General features: G+C 39.4%; 1 protein-coding gene across 1 annotated transcript in view; it reads right to left on the bottom strand.

The window, feature by feature from the left end:
- The window catches only part of HIF1AN (hypoxia inducible factor 1 subunit alpha inhibitor), a 217579-nt gene that overhangs the window by 79559 nt on the left and 122845 nt on the right, over nucleotides 1–15175 (bottom strand). The gene's annotated exons all lie outside the window — the stretch shown is intronic.

The following is a 15175-nucleotide window of genomic DNA, read 5'->3' as shown; positions in this document are numbered from 1 at the left end:
GACCGGCCCTTGAGAAGGCCAACTCTGTGGGACCTAACCAGTCGCTGGGATTCATGTGGCAGCAGGCGGTCCAGTAAGAAGTCCAGCAATATATTTACTTATTTACTTATTATGTTGTTTGAATTAAATAAAAAATAAAATGGTTTAATAGCAGCTATCCAACATTGCTAATTTACAGCATATGTCCTTTGGAAGGGTGCTCGTGTTGTTTATTGATTTTTTAAATTATATTATTTTCACCGTTCACTTTTGTTTTAGATATTGTGATATCTCACCCAAACTCCCATCAAGAAATGGAATAAATAAAGACTTGTCAATGCAATAAAAAGTAAGTTGATCACATATGAATAGATTTCAAGTATGGGCATAAATTATGTGAAGAATAGATACTAGATAACTGCTAAGTTATGGCAATGTTAATCTGATGCCAAATGCAAAATCCTGGCTAAGAAAGAGCCAACCTTAATCTAGAGCAGGAGGTATTTCAATGTCTCCGGTTGTGCCAGAATTGTTTAGAAATGTTATAGAGAATACACAAAATATTCAACACTAAAATATGTCCGTGCTTTGAAAAGAAACCACAGAATCTAATTTATCTGTCTGCTGTTCATCAAACCTTGGCAATATTTTCAAAGCATAGAAGCTGTATATATATATATCTTGGAAGTTTATCTATTTGTCATTGTCCATTCAAGAAAAAATGCTAATACAAGGGGCTGAGAAATATGCTGAATATGAGGAACTTGTAGATCACACGCGTGGAAATAGGCACATGAACATTTTTTTTAAATACATCAAATTATACTTTAGGAATTGTTGCTGTTCCCCGTTTTCAACAATAATCTATAGTAATCAATTTTAATGTTTTTCTTAATCATAGAAACATAGAAGACTGACGGCAGAAAAAGACCTCATGGTCCATCTAGTCTGCCCTTATACTATTTTCTGTATTTTATCTTAGGATGGATATATGTTTATCCCAGGCAGGTTTCAATTCAGTTACTGTGGATTTAGCTACCACGTCTGCTGGAAGTTTGTTCCAAGGATCTACTATTCTTTCAGTGAAATAATATTTTCTCATGTTGCTTTTGATCTTTCCCCCAACTAACTTCAGATTCCTATTAAAAACACTTATTTAACCCTTTAACACATTTAAATGTTTCGATCATGTTCCCCCTTTTCGTTCTGTCCTCCAGACTCTACAGATTGAGTTCATGAAGTCTTTCCTGATAGGTTTTATGCTTAAGACCTTCCACCATTCTTGTAGCCCGTCTTTGGACCCGTTCAATTTTGTCAATATCTTTTTGTAGGTGAGGTCTCCAGAACTGGACACAGTATTATTCCAAATGTGGTCTCACCAGCACTCTATATAAGGGGATCACAATCTCCCTCTTCCTGCTTGTTATACCTCTAGATATGCAGCCAAGCATCCTACTTGCTTTCCCTACCGCCTGACTGCACTGTTCACCCATTTGGAGACTGTCAGAAATCACGACCCCTAAATCCTTCTCTTCGGAGGTTTTTGCTAACACAGAACTGCCAATGCAATACTCAGATTGTATCAAGATGTTATGCGTCACACTTTCCCATTATATTTATAAAAGGCTTCCAATGTAGGTTAAACAAGAATGGGTTCACTGTATTAGAGGTGAAATGCTCCTAGGTTACTCATGCCTGTTGGTTATAAGAGAGCTGGTCGTGAAGGGAGCGTGAGGCTCCACCCACACGCCGCCATTTGGGTTCTTTTATCCTCTGCACATGCTCAAAGCCATCTGGGTGGGTGGGCGGAGCCTCACGCTCCCTTCACGACTGATCAACAGGCACGAGCAAACTGGGGGTATTATATCCCTGCACTGTAGTCTAATTTTCAGATTCTAAAAAGCTTCTTTTAAACATCACAGAAAAGCAAGTAACTCTGGATCGTCCTGGTTGTCATGACTGGTATGTTAGGGCAGTGTTTCCCAACCTTGGCAACTTGAAGATATCTGGACTTCAACTCCCACAATTCCCCAGCCAGCATTCGCTGGCTGGGGAATTCTGGGAGTTGAAGTCCAAATATCTTCAAGTTGCCAAGGTTGGGAAACACTGTGTTAGGGCTTCCATCCCATATTAATAGATTATACGAGGGTCGCCCAGAAAGTAATGCACCAGGTTTTTTTTCTCCAACAATTATTTATTGAACACAATGAAACTCACACACAAGAAAGAATGATGTTTCTTCTACACTCCTTATTTTTCCACGTAACCTCCGTCCCGTTCTATGACCTTCCTCCAGCGAGACACAAGGGCATGTATGCCCTGTTGGTACCACTCCTTGTTCTGGTCACGAAACCATTTCTGCACCTCTAATGGCCTCCCCGTCTGTGCCCAGCGACTAACCGTACTTCTGTCGACTGCAGATTCTCCATAAACTGTACACAAACATTTGTGAATGTTCCCAACAGTTTCTTTTTTCGCAGTGAGAAATTCAATGACGACAGGCTGCTTGTAACATATGTCACTTACAGACACCATTTCGAAACACAACTGCAGCTACGCTATCTGTCTGAAGAAACGCAAAATGTACACACGCACTCCTGACAATTCCAATAACGTATATCTAAAGTTTCGCATTCGTACCATTACTGTAGGCTGAGAAAAAAACTGTGGTGCATTACTTTCAATAAATAATTGTTGAAGAAAAAAAATGTGGTTGCTGTCCAGAACTACAAAATACAAGTACAGTACATACTTACATGTGGTGTAAAATACGTTACACGTGAATATATGTTTTGGGTTTTTTAAAATTCAGTTCTGACTGTGATTAACTCATGCACAAATTACTTTTGCCTTGCTGGAAAATGAAATGCCCCAGTTTTTAGAATAAAATATATTCTCAAGGGCATGGATCCTATCCCATTTAAAACTGGGGTGCATTTTGTAATTGTTGCGACATTCTTCTGGAATAATAGCAATGGCACTTAGACTTATCTACCGCTTCACAGTGCTTTTACAAAGTCAGCCTCTTGCCTCCAACAATCTGGGTCCTCATTTTACCAATTTCAGAAGGATGGAAGGCTGAGTCAACCTTGAGCCTAGTGAGATTCGAACTGCCAAATTGCAGGCAGAAAAAGTAGCCTGAAGTACTGCACTCTAACCACTGCACAATACTGCACTCTAAAATGTAAAAAATAAAATAATTGGATCCCATATCCATTGCCTATATTGCATTAATATTGAAACAGACCTGTGGAAACCACCAAAATTAATACGATTCTATGTTTATGTCATGTTGTTTATGCTCATTTGATTTATATACCGCCTCTCTGCAAGGACTCAGGGCAGCTTACAACATATAAAAAAGACAATATATATCAAAATCCAAATAATTAATTATTAAATAACTATACTGAACAGTAAAGTACCACGTTTCCTCCAAAATAAGACACCCCCTGATAATAAGCCCAACCAGTCTTTTGAGTGTATGGCAATAAGGCCAAGCACTTATTTCAGGGTTTTTAAAAAAAAAAAAATAAGACAGGGTCTTATTTTTGGGATAACACGGTATTATGTTGCAAAATAGAATAAGAATTTTAAATTTATTCTTAATTACATTTAAACTGCAGATTATGAAAGTAGAAAGCGAATGAATGAACGAACGAATGAATGAATGAATGAATGAATAAATAAATAACCCAAAATTATATCCAGAAGTTTGTTTTACACTAGGGTTGGTAGTTTCCCCAATGTTGTTTCTTCATACAGGGAAATCGAGCAATTCATGTGCCTAGTCTGTACATATTACACAGGTAGACTTAAAGAGAAAAAGAATGTATGAACATGGTATTCCTGGTTCGGACATTTCAAATCTCTCCTTTCCAGTGAAAGGCTGCAAACTTTTTTACTACCATGCTGTGGGTGTGACTTATTGTGTGGGTGTGGCTTGCCCGCCATGTGACCAGATGGGAGTGGCTTGACTATCATGTGACACGGGGTGGCTTAAAGGTCATGTGACTGGCTTAAAGGTGGCCAACTTGACGTCACTCACATCAAGGGTTTGGGTTAGGGTGCCTGGCCTCTCCTGGCCTCTAAGAGATACAATTTTCCTGAACATCCAAAATAGACTCTTTAATTCTATGTATATATGCCATATGTGTACATATATATTACACACAGGCACACAAAAATATACACTATTTACTATATAAAGTGTATGTACCCATAAACAATGTCGTTTGGCGGGTCCCAGGGGAAGAGCCTTCTCTGTGGTGGCCCCGACCCTCTGGAACTAGCTTCCCCCTGAGATTAGAACTGCCCCCACCCTCCTTGCCTTCCGCAAACTCCTTAAAACCCACCTCTGCCGTCAGGCATGGTGGACCTGAAATATCTTCCCCAGGCCTATGCTGTTTATGTATGGTATGTTGTGTGCATGGTTGTTTTTTTAAAATTATGGGTTTTTAGCTTTCTAATTATTGAATTTGTATTACAGTGTTCCCTCGATTTTCGCGGATTCGAACTTCACGAATAGCCTATACCATGGGTTTTCAAAAAATATTAATTAAAAAATACTTTGCGATTATTTTCTATACCACGGTTTTTCCCGCCCGATGTCGCCATACATCATCGACAAACTAATAATTTTTGCAAATAAATAACAAAAAAAAAATTATTGTTAATAAATAATTATGTTTATAAATATCACAATCACTAAGGGTCTTATTCAATGGTGAGTACCAGTAATAATGGTGAGTAAATTGTTGTTAAGTGAATGGGAAATGGTAACTTAGGGGTTTAAAGTGTTAAGGGAAGGCTTGTGATACTGTTTATAGCCAAAAATGGTGTATTTACTTCCGCATCTCTACTTCGCGGAAATTCAACTTTCGCGGGCGATCTCGGAACGCATCTCCTGCGGAAATCGAAGGAACACTGTATATATTGTTTTCTGTTGCTGTTGTGAGCCACCCCGAGTCTGCGGAGAGGGGCGGCATACAAATTTAATAAATAAATAAATAAATACTCATGTACAACTCTTCTAAAATGAAACACATTCAACCTCATTACTGCGATAGGAAAAACGTAACCAGAGCCCAGAAGGAGGGAAAAAGAAAAAAAAAATTCTACCGGTTCTGTGTACCTGACCAAATTTTTTCTACCAGTTCTCCGTAGGAGCCCATCAGTGCTCCTTTCCCTTGTCCTTTGGATCAGCGCCTTGAAAGATATGCATCATTGACCCATCCTCGAATACAGCTCATCTGTTTGGAACCCATATCGCATCTCAGACCTTAACACCCTTGAAAATGTCCACAGATACATCACCAGAAGAGCCCTTCACTCCTCCACTCGAGACAGAAGACCCTACGAAAATAGACTTTCAATCCTGGGCCTAGAAAGCCTAGAACTAAGACGCCTTAAACAAGATCTAAGTATTGCCCACAAGATCATATGCTGCAATGTCCTGCCTGTCAAAGACTACTTCAGCTTCAACCACAACAACACAAGAGCACACAACAGATTTAAACTTAATATTAACCGCTCCAAACTTGACTGTAAAAAATATGGCTTCAGTAACCGAGTTGTCAAATTGTGGAACTCATTACCGGACTCCATAGTGTCATCCCCAAACCCCCAACACTTTACCCTTAAATTATCTACGGTTGACCTATCCAGATTCCTAAGAGGTCAGTAAGGGGCGAGTACAAGTGCACTAGAGTGCCTTCCGTCCCCTGTCCTATTGCTCTCCTATATCTCCTATACCTTTCTTCTATTCCTATATCTCTTCTTCTATTCTTTCATTGATATGTTCTATTCCTATACCCTGTATCTTCTTTTCTATTATTTCTTAGATATATTTTACAATGAGTATCTCCTCTATAACCTTCATCATGTATTTTACTATGTGTATATTGATATATACCCCCTAAAACCCTCATTGTGTATTGGACAAAATAAATAAATAAAATAAATAAAATTTCACCGATGGGCTGTTTAATCTTTCAGCCAGCTGAGGTGGCACCTCCAAGAAACAGTAAGGAACAGACAGGCAGAGGGAGGGGACGGAGGGAGGGAGAAAGGAGAGAGAGAGAGAGAAAGAGACTGAGACTAAAGCGATATAAAATTAAAAGGTAAAAAGCAGGAACGCAAATGGGAGCACTCTTTCAGCTTTCACATTATTAATGACTCTTCAAAAAATCGGCGAGTTTTCCAATCTTCTCCGAGAAGCGCTTGAAGGAGCCCACAGATGAAACTGACCTTCAAAATGTTCTTTGGTCTTTAGTTAAGAAATTCGCTCGCCATTATGGCATCATTAGGGAAACAAGGATAAAATTACTCCATGGTTAATGACCTATAGTATCTCCCCACCAAAATTTGTTTCAGATCTAATAAAACTGTGCTTAACACACTCGGATGAGTTATGAGGACTGTTCTGCAGGGTATTAAAATGTGGAAAATAGATTTTCCGAAGCTGGGGGGACTGGACTTTTCGAATCAGATAGCAGAATGGAATTTTCTGGGCAATAAATTCTTCCATGTCTCAATTTCATCTCGCTCGCTCGCTCTCCCTGTCTGTCTGTCTCTCCCCCTCCCCTCCGTCTCTCTCTCTCTCTCTCTCTTTCTTATTCACCCTCTCTCTCTCTTTCTCTCTAAAATGCAAAAGCAACATGGAAATCTTCATAGAACAGAGGCTTGTAATAACTTCAGCAGAGTTGTGAGTGGAGAATTTCCTTTTATGTTTTAGTCTGCATTGGAGCAAAAGTTGTTATTTCTCCCTTCCCCGAAGCAATGCTACAAACGCCTCTTTCTCAGAATCGAAATTTGCATTTTTACCTGAATTGGTTTGGCATTCAAATCAACTTTGAAGGTTGCCCAGGTAGCTAAGGGGACTCTTGACATGTGTTGGAGAGAAGCCATTCCTCCTTTCTCTGAGGATCTGAGCCTCAAGAATGTACTTGGCATCTTGAGTGCACCTCTACTTCCTCATACCCACTCACCTACTACTCTATCCATCCTCCACCCCCTACACACACATACCCATACATACACATATAGAAACATAGAAACATAGAAGACTGACGGCAGAAAAAGACCTCATGGTCCATCTAGTCTGCCCTTATACTATTTCCTGTATTTTATCTTACAATGGATCTATGTTTATCCCAGGCATGTTTAAATTCAGTGACTGTGGATTTACCAACCACGTCTGCTGGAAGTTTGTTCCAAGCATCTACTACTCTTTCAGTAAAATAATATTTTCTCATGTTGCTTTTGATCTTTCCCCCAACTAACTTCAGATTGTGTCCCCTTGTTTTTGTGTTCACTTTCCTATTAAAAACACTTCCCTCCTGGACCTTATTTAACCCTTTAACATATTTAAATGTTTCGATCATGTCCCCCCTTTCCCTTCTGTCCTCCAGACTATACAGATTGAGTTCATGAAGTCTTTCCTGATACGTTTTATGCTTAAGACCTTCCACCATTCTTGTAGCCCGTCTTTGGACCCGTTCAATTTTGTTAATATCTTTTTGTAGGTGAGGTCTCCAGAACTGAACACAGTACTCCAAATGTGGTCTCACCAGCGCTCTATATAGCTGGATCACAATCTCCCTCTATGCAGCCAAGCATCCTACTTGCTTTTCCTACCGTCCAACCACACTGCTCACCCATTTTGAGACTGTCAGAAATCACTACCCCTAAATCCTTCTCTTCTGAAGTTTTTGCTAACACAGAACTGCCAATGCAATACTCAGATTGAGGATTCCTTTTCCCCAAGTGCATTATTTTACATTTGGAAACATTAAACTGCAGTTTCCATTGCTTTGACCATTTATCTAGTAAAGCTAAATCATTTACCATATTACAGACGCCTCCAGGAACATCAACCCTATTGCACACTTTAGAGTCATCGGCAAATAGGCAATATATACTAGCTGCACAATAGCACAAAACACATCCATGGCTCCTTGCTAATTTCTATTAAGGTTTGATCCATGGAGGCTTTGTTGTAAATAAATGTTGGTGTATCGATATTCAACTGGATGAGATGGAAGACCGATATTTTATTTATTTGTTTGTTTGTGTATTTATTTATCAGTCAAACAATTATAGGATGGTAATTTGTATAAATAAAACATTAGAAAAGTAATACTAAAAGACAATAGGACAGTAGGACAGGGACGGTAGGCACAATGGTGCGCTTATGCACGCCCCTTACAGACCTCTTAGAAAAGGGGAGAGGTCAATTGTAAAGGTTGAAGATTTTGGGGTTTGGAGTAGAAACCACGGAGTCTGGTAGAGCATTCCAGGTGTTGATTACTCTGTTGCTGAAGTTGTATTTTTTGCAGTCTAGTTTGGAGCAGTTGACATTGAGTTTAAATCGATTACGTGCTCGTGTGTTGTTGCGGTTGAAGGTGAAGTAGTCCCTAACAGGAAGGACATTTTGGTATATGATTTTATAGAACTATAGTCAAGTCAAAACAGAGACGAAGGAGCTGTAAGTTGTCTAATTGAAGAATTTCAAGTCTGGCGGAGTAAGTTATTTTGTTGCGGGAAGAGGAATGAAGGACTCTTCTTGTGAAATATTCCTGGACTCTCTCAATTGTGTGGACGTCAGATACGCAATGTGGGCTCCATACAGGTGTACTGTATTCTAGGATTGGCCTGACAAATGTTTTGTAAGCTCTAGTTAGCAGATCAATATTGCCAAAGAAGAAGCTGCGAAGGATTAGATTAACAACTCTTAATGGGGTTTTTTGGCAATGTTGTTACAGTGGGCTCTAGCACTTAGGTCATTGGATATGAATACTCCAAGGTCTTTGACAGAGTGAGGGTCATCTACAAGTTTAATCCCTCCAAGTTTATATTTAGTATTCCGATTCTTTTTACATAGAAACATAGAAACATAGAAGTCTGATGGCAGAAAAAGACCTCATGGTCCATCTAGTCTGCCCTTATACTATTTTCTGTATTTTATCTTAGGATGGATATATGTTTATCCCAGGCATGTTTAAATTCAGTGACTGTGGATTTATCTACCACGTCTGCTGGAAGTTTGTTCCAAGGATCTACTACTCTTTCAGTAAAATAATATTTTCTCATGTTGCTTTTGATCTTTCCCCCAACTAACTTCAGATTGTGTCCCCTTGTTCTTGTGTTCACTTTCCTATTAAAAACACTTCCCTCCTGGACCTTATTTAACCCTTTAACGTATTTAAATGTTTGGATCATGTCCCCCCTTTTCCTTCTGTCCTCCAGACTATACAGATTGAGTTCATTAAGCCTTTCCTGATACGTTTTATGCTTAGGACCTTCTACCATTCTTGTAGCCCGTCTTTGGACCCGTTCAATTTTGTCAATATCTTTTTGTAGGTGAGGTCTCCAGAACTGAACACAGTATTCCAAATGTGGTCTCACCAGCATTCTATATAGCGGGATCATAATCTCCCTCTTCCTGCTTGTTATACCTCTAGCTATGCAGCCAAGCATCCTACTTGCTTTCCCTACCGCCTGACTGCACTGATCACCCATTTTGAGACTGTCAGAAATCACTACCCCTAAATCCTTTTCTTCTGAAGTATTTGCTAACACAGAAATGCCAATGCAATACTCAGACTGAGGATTCCTTTTCCCCAAGTGCATTATTTTACATTTAGAAACATTAAACTGCAGTTTCCGTTGCTTTGACCATTTATCTAGTAAAGCTAAATCATTTACCATATTACAGACCCTTCCAGGAATATCAACCCTATTGCACACTTTAGAGTCATCTGCAAATAGGCAAACCTTCCCTACCAAACCTTCCCCTATGTCCCTTATTTACCAATGTGTAAGACAGGGAATTTGTTGGTTGAGATTTGAAGTTGCTAGATTTTTGACCATTCAGCTACATGAAGATATGTATATAAGATAGGGAGGCGTGATGCCTGGAATCAATTTCTGCCCACAACAAATGCAAAAGAGGGCAGCTAGTTCTATAACCTGGGGCCCTGGGAAGTCTACAGATGGGCTGGGGATAGTGGATGAACTCAGTCCAATATATTGTTGCCTGCAACAGGAATCCGAGTCTCTGGTGGAGATTCTAGGTTAGTGAGGGCTAGTTACGGCCGCTGAGAGAGGTGGCTTGCAAGGTAATGGCATTTTGCTCTCTTTAAACTTTAATCTTTCCTATTAATTCCCAGCAACTGGAGAATGTATGAGAGTTAATGTTCCATGAACGTGTTTCTCACTCGACAGTCTCTTCGAGCTAATTACCTTCAGGTGCTAAATGGAGGGAAATTGCAATCCATTTGGATGTGGAAAAAAAAATTCGCCTTTCCAATCCTCTGTGAAACATTCTTTTTCCTGAGTCTTGCAGAAAGAAGGCACTGGGTTTTTTTTAAATGTTATCCTTCACATCCACACTCAACACACCAACATCTCAGGAAGGGAGGGTGGGAGGGAGGAAGGAAGGAAGGAAGGAAAAGGAATAGGAAGGAAGAGAAAGAAAAGGGAAGGAAGGAAGGAAAAGAAATAGGAAGGAAGGAAGGAAAAGGAATAGGAAGGAAGAGAGAGAAAGAAAAGGGAAGGAAGGAAGGAAAGAAAGGAAGGAAAGAAAGGAGGAAGGAAGGAAGGAAAAGAAATAGGAAGGAAGAGAAAGAAAAGGGAAGGAAGGAAGGAAAAGAAATAGGAAGGAAGGAAGAGAAAGAAGTGAGGGAAGGAAGGAAGAGAAAGAAAAGAAATAGGATGGAAGGATGGAAGGAAAGGAGGAAGGAAGGAAGGAAGGAAAAGAAATAGGAAGGAAGGAAGAGAAAGAAAAGGGAAGGAAGGAAAGAAGGAAAAGAAATAGGAAGGAAGAGAAAGAAAAGTGAGGGAAGGAAGGAAGAGAAAGAAAAGTGAGGGAAGGAAGAGAAAGAAAAGGGAAGGAAGGAAGGAAGGATTTTAAATTCAATGTTAAAAGGAAGAAGAGTCAGTATCTGAATACACAAAAACTCACAATGTATTTAGCCATGTTGTTTTCACATACATACAGCCGCCTGAAAGTAACCTTGGTGCCCTAGGACAACACAAATACCTAAAATTTTAAATATTAAAAAGTGTATTGATATAAGGAATCTGTTTTAGGGCTAGAAAAAAAAAGTAATTCAACTCAAAATGTAATTACGGTGACTCAAAACCAAAAGTACTAATTACAGTAATTAGACAAGAAAGATTTTCTCAAAGTGACTCCCCTCCAAATAATTTTTGTTAATGCTAAAGCTTGTATATTTGGAATTAACGTACGCTGAGCTCTCAGATCAATCTTTTCTTTTAGTATATGTAGATATATATATATAATTTCACTGCTGATCTCCAGTGCCACCTTCAGATTCCAGATATCTGCATGGGGGCCTTTGAAATAATTCTGTCTTTTTCAAAATGCCTTTGAAAATTTAATATTTTAAAAAAAACAACTAAGGGTACGGTCAGGTACGCAGAACTAGTAGAAAAATGTTGATATTTTTTTTCCCCTTCTGGGCTCTGGGTCTGTCTTTCCTATGGCAATAAATGAGGTTGAATGTTTATAATTTTAGAAGAGCTGTGTGTGTTTGTGTGTATATACACATACAGTTTACATAGATAATGTCTATTTTTGTGTGCCTGTGTGTAATATGTATGTACACATATGGCCTATATACATAGAATTAAATAGTATATTTTGGATGTTGAGTAATAGCAAATAGAGAAGGAAATTGTATCTCTTTGAGTCGAGGAGAGGCCAGGCACCCTAACCCTAACCCTGGACGTGAGCGACATCATATTGGCCGACTGAGGATGGGCCCAATCCTGCCCACCTGCGCGGATATAATGCCATCCTACTTAGCCATGTTTCTGTGGCTGGGCTCATGTGTAGAACACGCATGCACAAGTAAAGAGAAGGAGTTAGGGGTCGAGATTTCTGACCGTCTCAAAATGGGTGAACAGTGCAGTCAGGCGGTAGGGAAAGCAAGTAGGATGCTTGGCTGCATAGCTAGAGGTATCAAAAGCAGGAAGAGGGAGATTGTGATCCCACTGCATAGAGCGCTGGTGAGACCCCATTTGGAATACAGTGTTCAATTCTGGAGACCTCACCTACAAAAAGAGATGGATTAAATTGAACGGGTCCAAAGATGGGCTACAAGGATGATGGAAAGTCTTAGGCATAAAGCTTATCAGGAAAGACTTCATGAACTCATGTTAAATATGTTAAAAGGTTAAATAAGGTTCAGAAGGGAAGTGTCTTTAATAGGAAAGCGAACCCAAGAACAAGGGGGCACAATCTGAGGTGAGCTGGGGGAAAGATCAGAAGCAACGGGAGAAAATATTATTTGACTGAAAGAGAAGTAGATGCTTGGAACAAATGTCCAGCAGACATGGTTGGTGAATCCACAGGAACTGAATTTAAACATGCTTGGGATAAACATAGATCCATCCTAAGATAAAATACAGGAAATAGTATAAGGGCAGACTAGATGGACCAGGAGGTCTTTTTCTGCTGTCAATCTTCTATGTTACTATAGATTGGCGGCTTTATTTGATAGGAGGCAGTATGAAAAATTCTGTTTCTGAGGGATTTGGTGATCCATTCGGCTACTCTGGTAAATATATAATGCAAATAACAATAACCATTTCCTTTATCTAAGAAATGTAGGGGTCCGATGTACAATTCTATTCAGATAATTTTACAGATAATTTTATTCTCCATATAATTGTTTATCAGGGATAAATAAATAAATAGAAACAGAAACATAGAAGACTGACGGCAGAAAAAGATCTCATGGTCCATCTAGTCTGCCTGTATTTTATCTTACAATGGATATATGTTTATCCCAAGCAGTTTAAATTCAGTTACTGTGGATTTACCAACCACGTCTGCTGGAAGTTTGTTCCGAGCATCTACTACTCTTTCAGTGAAATAATATTTTCTCATGTTGCCTTTGATCTGTCCCCCAACTAACTTCAGATTGTGTCCCCTTGTTCTTGTGTTCACTTTCCTATTAAAAACACTTCCCTCCTGAACCTTATTTAACCCTTTAACATATTTAAATGTTTCGATCATGTCCCCCCTTTTCCTTCTGTCCTCCAGACTATACAGATTGAGTTCATGAAGTCTTTCCTGATACGTTTTATGCTTAAGATCTTCCACCATTCTTGTAGCCCGTCTTTGGACCCGTTCAATTTTGTCAATATCTTTTTGTAGGTGAGGTCTCCAGAACTGAACACAGTATTATTCCAAATGGGGTCTCACCAGCGCTCTATATAAGGGGATCACAATCTCCCTCTTCCTGCTTGTTATACCTCTAGCTATGCAGCCAAGCATCCTACTTGCTTTTCCTACCGCCCGACCACACTGCTCACCCATTTTGAGACTGTCAGAAATCACTACCCCTAAATCCTTCTCCTCTGAAGTTTTTGCTAACACAGAACTGCGAATATTGAAAACTATTCTTTGTGGACTATTTCTGCTTGGATCAGCTGGGATTGGAAAGCCTTTTTTTTTTTGACAGCTGCCTCAAACTGAAATTAATTCTTTCCAAGCAAGATTGTCCCAGTGTCTTCTTTAGCAAGTTTTATTGAGCAGAAAGCATTTCAGTCACTAAACGATTTCCCATCGGCAACCAATTTACCCCAATATTTAATCTGTTTACATAACCGTTGACTGAAACTTTATCAGATTGAAAACCAACGTGGTTATCACAATGGTGGGAGTCCGTTCAATTTGATATGGTAAAAAACATACCACGGTGATAAGTTTTTCTTGGCTAATTACACATGATGCCGTTGCCGAATTTCTAAGAATTATCATTCGGAATGACAAGGATTCTGGCAATTGTATAAATTACCGTGTTTTTCAGAGTATAAGACACACCTTTTTCCTCCCTTAAAAAAACTGAAAATTCAGGTGTGTCTTATACTCTGAATATAGATTATTTTTGAAGCTGTTTTTTCCAGCCCTAACTAGTAGCTATTGATCTTCCCAGCTCTTATCTTGCAGGCTATTTCATTGTTACTCTTTGCGAAGAATGTTTTCCAACCCCTAAATCTTTCCAGGGTTTTTTCATTGCTCTGACTTGCTCTGAATAAGTTTTTTTCCAGCCCTAACCAGGTGCTAATGATCTTCCCAGCGCATACCAGCTTGCAATCTATTTCATTGTTACTCTCTGCAAAGAATGTTTTCCAAACTCTGTCTTTGTAGGGTTTTTTTCATTGCTCTAAAAGTTCCAAATATTTCTTTTCACCCTAACCAGATGCTTACAATGTTCCCAGCTCTTACTGGCTTGCAATCTATTTCATTGTTACTCTCTGCAAAGAATGTTTTCAAAACTCTGTCTTTGTAGTTTTTTGTCATTGCTCTAAAAGTTCCAAATGTTTCTTTCCACCTCAACCAGGTGCTGGTAATTTTCCAATTTCTTACTGGCTTGCAAGCTCTTTCATTGTTACTCTTTGCAAAGAATGTTTTGCAAGCCCTAAGTCTTTACAGATTTTTTTCCCATTGCTCTATCCTGGTCCAAATGCTTCTTTCCACCTCAACCAGGTGTTGATAATTTCCCCAGCTCTTACTGGCTTGCAAGCTCTTTCATTGTTATTCTCTCTGAATGAGGGGTTTTTAAAGCCCTAACCAGGGGATAAAATAATGTACTGAATCTGACCAGACTAAGGATGAATATCTGGTAAGCAGATCCCTATTTTCCTCCCCAAAAACTAAGGTACATCTTATACTCCAGTCTGTCTTATAGTCCGAAAAATACGGTATGCACAGTTGCAGTTTCACTTTCTATCTGAAAAGAGATCCACCTCCTCTATGGTACAAGATGAGTCTATAAGACTCCAAAAATCTCTTCTCTAATGTAAATATATGCATACTAGTTCTTGGGACCCAATGGCTCAGTGGGTAAGACGCTAAGCTTGTCGGTCAGAAGGTCAGCAGTTCAGTGGTTCAAATCCCTAGTGCCACGTAATGGGGTGAGCTCCCGTTACTTGTCCCGGCTTCTGCCAAACTAGCAGTTCAAAAGCACATAAAAAAATGCTAGTAGAAAAACAGGGACCACCTTGGTGGGAAGGTAACAGCAGTCCGTGGCCTTCAGCCTTGAGTCATGCTGCCCATATGACCACAGAGATGTCTTCGGATAGTGCTGGCTCTTTGGCTTAGAAAGAGAGATGAGCACTGCCCCCTAGGGTCAGAAATGACTAACACCTGTTTGCAGGG

The sequence above is a fragment of the Erythrolamprus reginae genome, chromosome 5 (assembly GCF_031021105.1).
Source record: "Erythrolamprus reginae isolate rEryReg1 chromosome 5, rEryReg1.hap1, whole genome shotgun sequence".
In the NCBI taxonomy this organism is placed as follows: Eukaryota; Metazoa; Chordata; class Lepidosauria; order Squamata; family Dipsadidae; genus Erythrolamprus; species Erythrolamprus reginae.
The sequence above is the reverse complement of the archived record's forward strand: the minus strand, read 5'-3'. Positions and strand labels throughout refer to the sequence as shown.